The sequence below is a fragment of the Schistocerca cancellata genome, chromosome 3, assembly GCF_023864275.1.
Source record: "Schistocerca cancellata isolate TAMUIC-IGC-003103 chromosome 3, iqSchCanc2.1, whole genome shotgun sequence".
In the NCBI taxonomy this organism is placed as follows: Eukaryota; Metazoa; Arthropoda; class Insecta; order Orthoptera; family Acrididae; genus Schistocerca; species Schistocerca cancellata.
The window spans coordinates 887,441,241-887,452,149 of record NC_064628.1 but is presented as its reverse complement, the minus strand read 5'-3'; the positions used below and the strand labels follow the sequence as shown (position 1 = coordinate 887,452,149).

General features: G+C 45.7%; 1 pseudogene; it reads right to left on the bottom strand.

The window, feature by feature from the left end:
* Window positions 1-9,604: 9,604 nt before the first annotated feature.
* Window positions 9,605-9,722, bottom strand: LOC126177679 (5S ribosomal RNA; annotated as a pseudogene).
* Between the last annotated feature and the right edge of the window lie 1,187 nt (window positions 9,723-10,909).

Here is a 10,909-nt window from a genome sequence, read left to right as displayed (position 1 = left end):
GGCTGACGATTCATTTAGCGTGCAGTTTTTCGCGAACTGAACCAGTCGTCTTATGGAAGTGCTCCCAACAGTAGTTTTATGTATGCTCGCTGCCTTGAATCTCAACCACATTGCTGCTAAGGATGTAAATACACTCCTGGAAATTGAAATAAGAACACCGTGAATTCATTGTCCCAGGAAGGGGAAACTTTATTGACACATTGCTGGGGTCAGATACATCACATGATCACACTGACAGAACCACAGGCACATAGACACAGGCAACAGAGCATGCACAATGTCGGCACTAGTACAGTGTATATCCACCTTTCGCAGCAATGCAGGCTGCTATTCTCCCATGGAGACGATCGTAGAGATGCTGGATGTAGTCCTGTGGAACGGCTTGCCATGCCATTTCCACCTGGCGCCTCAGTTGGACCAGCGTTCGTGCTGGACGTGCAGACCGCGTGAGACGACGCTTCATCCAGTCCCAAACATGCTCAATGGGGGACAGATCCGGAGATCTTGCTGGCCAGGGTAGTTGACTTACACCTTCTAGAGCACATTGGGTGGCACGGGATACATGCGGACGTGCATTGTCCTGTTGGAACAGCAAGTTCCCTTGCCGGTCTAGGAATGGTAGAACGATGGGTTCGATGACGGTTTGGATGTACCGTGCACTATTCAGTGTCCCCTCGACGATCACCAGTGGTGTACGGCCAGTGTAGGAGATCGCTCCCCACACCATGATGCCGGGTGTTGGCCCTGTGTGCCTCGGTCGTATGCAGTCCTGATTGTGGCGCTCAACTGCACGGCGCCAAACACGCATACGACCATTATTGGCACCAAGGCAGAAGCGACTCTCATCGCTGAAGACGACACGTCTCCATTCGTCCCTCCATTCACGCCTGTCGCGACACCACTGGAGGCGGGCTGCACGATGTTGGGGCGTGAGCGGAAGACGGCCTAACGGTGTGCGGGACCGTAGCCCAGCTTCATGGAGACGGTTGCGAATGGTCCTCGCCGATACCCCAGGAGCAACAGTGTCCCTAATTTGCTGGGAAGTGGCGGTGCGGTCCCCTATGGCACTGCGTAGGATCCTACGGTCTTGGCGTGCATCCGTGCGTCGCTGCGGTCCGGTCCCAGGTCGACGGGCACGTGCACCTTCCGCCGACCACTGGCGACAACATCGATGTACTGTGGAGACCTCACGCCCCACGTGTTGAGCAATTCGGCGGTACGTCCACCCGGCCTCCCGCATGCCCACTATACGCCCTCGCTCAAAGTCCGTCAACTGCACATACGGTTCACGTCCACGCTGTCGCGGCATGCTACCAGTGGTAAAGACTGCGATGGAGCTCCGTATGCCAACGCAAACTGGCTGACACTGACGGCGGCGGTGCACAAATGCTGCGCAGCTAGCTCCATTCGACGGCCAACACCGCGGTTCCTGGTGTGTCCGCTGTGCCGTGCGTGTGATCATTGCTTGTACAGCCCTCTCGCAGTGTTCTTTTTTCCATTTCCAGGAGTGTACATGTAATGTCTCTGATGAAAATAGTTGTAAGAGACAACTGGATCAACTGAGGAAGTATTACGGCCAAAATTAAATCGTCAACCTTGCTATACACCTGAATCTCACACAAAAAACTTTAATAACTGACCATAGTTATTTTTTGTTATTCATTAATGTCGAACTGACAGTGGAGAACAAGGAGGTGTTTCAGTATTGTTCCTCATATCCTTTATTCATCAAAATACCTATCAATATCTGTCATAAATCCCCAGGGAACGTAAACTTAACACTTATTTGAAATTTTTATGTCTTAGTTGCGGCCTCGAAACTCTACCTAGGTTTGTAAGTGATACAGCTTATCACCCACGAAAGTATCGTATGATGTGTAACTCGCCTGAGGATGGAACTTTTAAGGATTCCAGAATAGGAAACTGCAAGAGGCTTAAAGTAGAGTCTTTAGTTTGTGCGATATATTGGTCCAACGCCTGAAGTGACTCTGTAGCCTAACCTATAAAGTATCAGAGTTTTAAGTGGCGGTGGTCCTTAGTGGTTTATTTTTGTTAGCATTTCTGATATTTAGTCCGCATGCCTGTGAGTTGCAAGCCCCAGTAACATATCATCGTAGGAGAGTATTGACAAAAAGAAGTAAAGTATTGTGGTTCCAAGTGAAAGAAATGATGTCCCACTTTTTAATAAAAGTAGACCTTCTTATTATCCTTTGATGCAAAGAAAGAACAAAATAAATGATAAAAAATCATAATGTTTATAAAGAGTAATCTCGAAATCAGAAATGTTTGCCAAAACAGAAGCTTTAAATCTGGTGGAATAATCAAAGATATTAACATGTGGTTATTAATTACGGACGTTATAAGGTTGCGAAAACTAGTGTTAAAAGGGAATACGATACATTCAGAAAGGAAAGATCAAGAATAATTTGCTCGTTATGAAAAGAAAATAAGGTTTTGAACAGTCAATATTAAGAACCGTTTTGTAATGATAGCGAAGTAAGAAATTATTCATACTCAATCTGGGAAGGGTTATGTAGCTGGCATGTAATTTTATTCATCGGTAACTCGAGAGAAAAGATCTGTACTCTTTAAACGAGATTATTTAATATGGAACTGCGGTAAAAACACCGGAAGATAAATGTAGAGCTTGCTTTATTGAAGAGTATTACTTCAATGGTACTAGATTTTGTATTTTATGCGTAGGTCGTTACATGAAGTGAATAGACAGTGATGTAATCCTTCGATATGTAAAAATACGTAGCTAACCGCCATTTAGATCTGACTTGTATCGAAATACGAAAGGCAAGAATTATTGATTATTTAGATTTCTGGTTTCAAGACGGGCATTGTGTAGCAAACCGATATTATATAGACTACTGTGCACTATTACTATAATATTGTAACGGTAAGTTGCATTAACGGATTACATTATCATCACGTGGTTATTTCATTTGTTTGGAAAGTATAATTATACGAGTGGTGTTCCGCACACTATTTTGCTTAGAAGTAACAGGAATAGTTGCAAGAGGATTAATTTGTAATTTGTGTGTTAGCATTCCTGAATACAGTCACAAAGTTATAAGATGCAAAAAGGTATCTCTAAGCACTGCGGGACTTAACATCTGAGGTCATCAGTCCCCTAGACTTAGAACTACTTAAACCTAACTAACCTAAGGACATCACACACATCCATGCCCGAGGCAGGATTCGAACCTGCGTCCGTAGCAGCCGTATAAGATGCACTATGTGTGTGTGTGTGTGTGTGTGTGTTTGTGTGTGTGTGTGTGTGTGTGTTTTGAAGCGTAGTTGATCTTAGAAGTTAAGTACAGAAATGACTGACGCCAAACTATCCATTGCAGCTGCCTCAATTAATACAATCTTGGAATCAGAATTTCACCTTAACACGACCTGTAAAGCTCTGGTCACGGTGATTAACGTTGGTTTACTTGCGTGTCTGAAACGGAGTGAAGTGAGTAATCGGAGGCAGGAAACGAGCTACCAATAGTGCTACATCCGGGATAGACGATTTCTTCATTGTATTTCGCACTATAAACGTGGAGATTCTTTCTTAAAGCTATGTTTGTGATCCAATCAGTGAACATCCTTCCCTGCTGCGCTGGGTAGAAGTGTTGTCTTGCGAATACGCTTGCCCACTGTAATATGATGTAGATGTCACGCTACTGTATAGAGTTCGTGTTGTGTATTGAAGTACTGATCCTGCAACAACTAAAACAAAGAATAGCAGAGATTAACAAGACCAGTGATTGACAGATGTACAAGATGTACAGCGAATTTTAGATATATTTTCCCAGTGTTCGAGCACAGTATTTCCAAAGATTAGCGATTTGTCTGCTTATCCAAAAGTAGCGCAGTACAAATAGGGCCTTACAAATGCTTTAACAAGTGAACAACGGTGAGAAAGGGTAAGTCTACGTCCAGAGGTGACAGAATGTCATTAACGATCTACCGTGTTTGGACGTTCCAGTGACAACACTGTGAACGAATTTACCCGGTCTGCATATCTATTAATGCAAACTGTCCGACGTGCCTTCAAGGAATACTGCACCATTCGCAGCAATATAACACGGCACAAGAGCAGTGTTGGTAATAGGATCCCAACTGACAGTGACTGGAGACTATCATCACACACTGTTAATGACACTCGGTTTGAAACGCGACGGGACTTACAGATGACAGTGACTGCAGGTCCCTCGGAATCAATTCCGTGAACAAGATAAATGGGACATCCCATAGCGCAAGTGGGTACTGTAATTTTTTGCGAGGATACTGGTATATCATCAGGTTTCTTAAGGAATGATCTTAATATCAGATAAATAGTTTCAATAATCTCTAGATTGACAGTACACAATGATAATAAAGACACTGACAAAAAAATCTCAGCACCAAGAACGAGGTGTGAAAGATAAACGAAAATTGGTTGGCGTGTTTCAACATTTGAAAGACGTCTATTCAGATTTCGCGCCAGTCTTATAAGAGTGGCGCTACTATTGCCATTTTGAGCTTGCAAATCTCGTTTGCTTTAAATACGCGCTGCAACGGTCATGAGGGTTAGTTCCTTTGAGATCAGACGCAGTGAGTTGAGGTTAACGAAGAGCGCATGTAAGACAACGAAGTTGCAGTTATCAGAAGCTCACTGGGTGTAAAAAAGGTCGTGTAATATAGATATTCCTTCCGTGATACTTCAGAAAGACTTGGCAGGAATGTACCTGCTGTGTACGAGTTGCATTCAAGTTCTAAGGCCTCCGATTTTTTTTCTCCGGACTGGAAAGAGATAGAAACATGCGCAATGTTTTAAAATGAGGCCGCGTTCATTGTCAGTACGTCCCAGAGATGGCATCACCGTACGGCAGATGGAATTTTACCGCAAGCGGCGAGAATGAGAACTGTTTTAAATACTTAAAATGGCGACGTTTTCCTTACTTGAACAGCGTGCAATCATTAGTTTTCTGAATTTTCGTGGTGTGAAACCAATTGAAATTCATCGACAGTTGAAGGAGACATGTGGTGATGGAGTAATGGACGTGTCGAAAGTGCGTTCGTGGGTGCGACAGTTTAATGAAGGCAGAACATCGTGTGACAACAAATCGAAACAACCTCGGGCTCGCACAAGCCGGTCTGACGACATGATCGAGAAAGTGGAGAGAATTGTTTTGGGGGATCGCCGAATGACTGTTGAACAGATCGCCTCCAGAGTTGGCATTTCTGTGCACACAATCCTGCATGACGACCTGAAAATGCGAAAAGTGTCATCCAGGTGGCTGCCACGAATGCTGACGGACGACCACATGGCTGCCTGTGTGGCATGTAGCCAAGCAATGTTGACGCGCAACGACAGCATGAATGGGACTTTCTTTTCGTCGGTTGTGACAATGGATGAGACGTGGATGCCATTTTTCAATCCAGAAACAAAGCGCCAGTCAGCTCAATGGAAGCACGCAGATTCACCGCCACGAAAAAAATTTTGGGTAACCGCCAGTGCTGAAAAAATGATGGTGTCCATGTTCTGGGACAGCGAGGGCGTAATCCTTACCCATTGCGTTCCAAAGGGCACTACGGTAACAGGTGCATCCTACGAAAATGTTTTGAAGAACAAATATCTTCATGCACTGCAACAAAAACGTCCGGGAAGGGCTGCACGTGTGCTGTTTCACCAAGACAACGCACCCGCACATCGAGCTAACATTACGCAACAGTTTCTTCGTGATAACATCTTTGAAGTGATTCCTCATGCTCCCTACTCACCTGACCTGGCTCCTAGTGACTTTTGGCTTTTTCCAACAATGAAAGACACTCTCCGTGGCCGCACATTCACCAGCCGTGCTGCTATTGCCTCGGCGATTTTCCAGTGGTCAAAACAGACTCCTAAAGAAGCCTTCGCCGCTGCCATGGAATCATGGCGTCAGCGTTGTGAAAAATGTGTACGTCGGCAGGGCGATTACGTCGAGAAGTAACGCCAGTTTCATCGATTTCGGGTGAGTAGTTAATTAGAAAAAAAAATCGGAGGCCTTAGAACTTGAATGCACCTCGTACAACTGCTGGCAGTGGTGGTCATGGGAACGTACAGCCGCAAGCAGATCAGGCTCCGGACGACCACGTGACACCACGGGGGAAGAAGACTGTAGGGTTTGAAGTATGGCTGCATCACATTACGTCTGCGGCAACGAGTCAAATAGTAGTTATCACCATGGTGACTTCAAGGACAGCCCTGAGTAAGATGCCCTGTAGCATGCTTTCTACTGAGCCTGAACCACCTCCCTCAGCGACGTAAGTGGTGTCAAGCGAGAGCTCATTTGGACGGAAGAGTGGAGCTGTGTTGCGTTTCCTGATGAAAAGCGGTTCTGCCTCGGTGCTACTGACGGCCGTATGTTGGTTAGCAGGAGTCCAGTTGAGGTCCTGCATTCAACATGCGTAAATGATAGACACACTGGACCTACACTTGGAGCAATGGGGTGGTGTACGATTTCATACAACAGCAGGAGCACTCTCGTGGCTATTCCAAACACCCCGGCTTCAAATCTGTGGTGAAACAGGCGAATCACCTGTCATACATGAACAGTGTTCCAAGGTACTTTTTCCAACAGGATTACATCCGCCCACACCACTGTTGAAACCCAATGTGCTCTACGGATCATCGACATACTGCCTCAGCATGCTAGAGCAATAGATCTGTCTCCAACCGAGCACATACGGGACACCACTGGAGACAACTCCAGCATCACTCACAATCAGCATTAACCGACTGTGTGCACCAGGCATCGAACTCCATCCCAAAAACTAATATCCGGCACATGTAAAACCAATGCACGCACTTTTGCATGTCTGCATTCGACATTCTGTCGTTCACACTGGTTTTCAATGTACCACCACTTCACACTGGAAATGGCTTTTCTTGCACTTATTTTAAGTAATATCTTAATTATGTTAGCAAGGTAAACGTATTCCTGATATTTTGATAATCTACACTACTGGCCATTACAATTACTACACCACGAAGATGACGAGCTACAGACGCGAAATTTAACAGACAGGAAGAAGATGCTGTGATATGCAAATGATTAGCTTCTCAGAGCATTCACACAAGGTTGGCGCCGGTGCTGACACCTACGACGTGCTGACATGAGGAAAGTTTACAACCAATTTCTCATACACAAACAGCAGTTGACCGACGTTGCCTGGTGAAAAGTTGTTGTGATGCCTGGTGTAAGGAGGAGAAACGCGTACTATCACGTTTCCGACTTTGATAAAGGTCGGACTGTAGCCTATCGCGATTGCGGTTTATCGTATCGCGACATTGCTGGTCGTGATCCAATGACCGTTAGCAGAATATGGCATCGGTGGGTTCAGGAGGGTGATACGGAACGCCATGCTGGAACCCAACGGCCTCGTATCACTAGCAGTCGAAATGACAGGCTTCGTATCTGCATGGCTGTAACGGATCGTGCAGCCACGTCTCGATCTGAGTCAACAGATGGGGACGTTTGCAAGACAACAACCATCTGCACGAACAGTTCGCCGAAGTTTGCAGCAGCATGGACTATCAGCTCGGGGACCACGGCTGCGGTTACCCTTGCCGCTGCATCACAGGCAGGAGCGCCTGCGATGGTGTACTCAACGACGAACCTGGGTGAACGAATGGAAAAAAGTCATTTTTTTCGGATGAATCCAAGTTATGTTTACAGCATCACGATGGTCGCATCTGTGTTTGGCAACATCGCGGTGAACGCACATTGGAAGCGTGTATTCGTCATCGCCATACTGGCGTATCACCCGGCGTGATGGTATGGGGTGCAAATAGTTAAACGTCTCTGTCACCTCTTGTTCGCACTGACGGCACTTTGAACAGTGGACGTTACATTTCAAATGTGTTACGACCCGTGGCTCTACCCTTCATTCGGTCCCTGCGAAACCCTACATTTGAGCAGGATAATGCACGACCGCGCATTGCAGGTCCTGTACGGGCCTTTATGGATGCAGAAAATGTTCGACTGCTGCCCTGGCCAGCACATTCTCCAGATCTCTCACCAACTGAAAACGTCTGGTCAATGATGGCCGAGCAACTGGCTCGTCACAATACGCCAGTCACTACTCTTGATGAACTGTGGTAACGTGTTGGAGCTTTATGGGCAGCTGTACCTGTACACGCGTGATGGTATGGGGTGCAAATAGTTAAACGTCTCTGTCACCTCTTGTTCGCACTGACGGCACTTTGAACAGTGGACGTTACATTTCAAATGTGTTACGACCCGTGGCTCTACCCTTCATTCGGTCCCTGCGAAACCCTACATTTGAGCAGGATAATGCACGACCGCACGTTGCAGGTCCTGAACGGGCCTTTGTGGATGCAGAAAATGTTCGACTGCTGCCCTGGCCAGCACATTCTCCAGATCTCTCACCAACTGAAAACGTCTGGTCAATGGTGGCCGAGCAACTGGCTCGTCACAATACGCGTCACTACTCTTGATGAACTGTGGTAACGTGTTGAAGCTGTATGGGCAGCTGTACCTGTACACGCCATCCAAGGCGTATCAAGGCCGTTATTACGGCCAGAGGTGGTTGTTCTGGGTACTGATTTCTCAGGATCTATGCACCCAAATCGGGTGAAAATGTAATGTCAGTTCCAGTATAATGTATTAGTCCAATGAATACCTGTTTATCATCTGCCTTTCTTCTTGGTGTAGCAATTTTAATGGTCAGTAGTGTACATTAATCATTTCTTGGTGTTGCGATTTTATCCTGTCAGTATATATAATAGCAATAGTAATTACTATGAGTAACAGTAATACTACATTCCTGGGCAGTGCGACCACAAGCGACTTATTAGTCCACTGGGCCGTTTGCGAGTTTGTGCCTGATATTGCTATCGACATGCCGCACCGCAGTGCCTGCAAGTAGTAGGAACACCCACGGCCACAGCTTGAGGGGAGAGAGTGGAACTGGGGCTGCGGCAGTTCGTTGCCGGTTGCCTTCTGTCCCTCAGGGTGGTGTGAGTCTGCGGCGGCGGCGGCTGCCTCAGCTGAGCTCATTACGTTGAGTGGCGAGTGCTGCGCCGTGTTGCGCCGCTGTCTCCCGTCCCAAACCGCCTCCACCTGCTGTGGGTGGCGGAAGGGAGGACCCACCGTGGGAGGCTTACACCTGGCGGTAACTCACACACCCTGCCTCCCACTAGAATACAGTCATGGTGTTGTAGGGATAGTAGCTATGTGACTTTCTTCAGGTTAATAATTTGCGAACTCCCCTATCGTTCTCTCTGGAGTTCCTTGCTACCTTATTGGATGTTTCTTGAATATGCTCTTTGACAAGCATGCCCATATTGCCAAAGACCTCCTTACGTCACCTTCCTCCCGTTATTAATATTACTTGTTCCAAAGGTGTGACATAAAAAAGCACTCCATCTTCAGGCCACGAGTGGCCTACCGGGACCATCTGACCACCGTGTCATCCTCATGGAGGATGGAGAATGGAGGGGCGTGGGGTCAGCACACCGCTCTCCCGGTCGCTATGATAGTATTCTTGACCGAAGCCGCTACTGTTCGGTCAAGTAGCTCCTCAATTGGCATCACGAGGCTGAGTGCACCCCGAAAAATGGCAACAGCGCATGGCGGCCCGAATGGTCACCCATCCAAGTGCCGACCACGCCCGACAGCGCTTAACTTCGGTGATCTCAGCGGAACCGGTGTATCCACTGCGGCAAGGCCGTTGCCTAAAGGTGTGACATAAATAAAACAAAAAAAAAACTCTGGTGTGGCGCTCTTCTTTAGAAAGTAACACACCTAAGTATTTATATTCCTCGGAAGAAGCTGGCCTCAGCGACCTTGTTCTTCTCCTGTTGGCAGATTTTTATACTGGCGAAAGTCACTTTCAGTCCTCTCTCGCAGTATACTTCGAATAACTTTGTCTTCATGTACTCTGAACAAAACTCAGTTACGGTCAAAACCCCTTGATTAACAAGAAACAGCGAAGTATCTACAGAAAAAATCATCACAAATCGTCAATTCCCTTCACTCTCTCTTCCTAACCTACTTGACTATTCTTTTAACACTTCAATGATGTATATTATGTAGAGGGTCGGATATATCGGCTGCTGTGGCGCAGCCTGTTGGATATCCTCCTTCCAATACACAGCAGATCACCTAGCTTTAGCCGCACTTCCACACCATAATATAAATTTATTTTTGTTGGTATGTATTTTTTACATTATCGCTACTTATGATAGCATAAAGAAAAGAAAATGATAATCAAAAATGAAACTATCAACAATGATAGATTATGTGAAGAAAGGAGAATGAGTTTAGAACACTCAACAGAAGAAAAACCACTGGAAACGATAATGGAAACTGGAGAAGTTACTAAACAGCCAGATAAGTTAACAGCGCAAAGCAGGGCCTTACAGACACACAAGAGATGAAAATTAAAACAACTCTTGACGAAACAGAATACTCAGAACTAAGTAACTTGTATAAGGAAGAAAATAAAAGCTTGTATAAAAAGATACAACAAAAATGCCATATAATTTGTACTACAGAATGAAAGGGGGTGAAAGAAAGTTAAACAGAGGGTTATAAATGGTAAAAAATAATCAGGATTGACAGTATAAAAGGCACATAGATTTGGAAGAAATTCCAGGGCATATAAGGAATCTATACAGCAAACTATATTAGAAAACTCACGAACAACAAAGAACATCTTATGCGAATGAAAATGATGCAATCCCAGAAATTTGCCCAACATAAATAAGGAAAGCCATAAATTAAATGCGGAATGACGATGTTGAGGGTCATGATGATCTCACTGACGATGAACCAGACATAGATCCGGCTGTAATCTTAAACGCTCGTAAACAAAAAGGCAGCATCCACACCTCCTGGGACAAACCAAAGATAATCGTTCT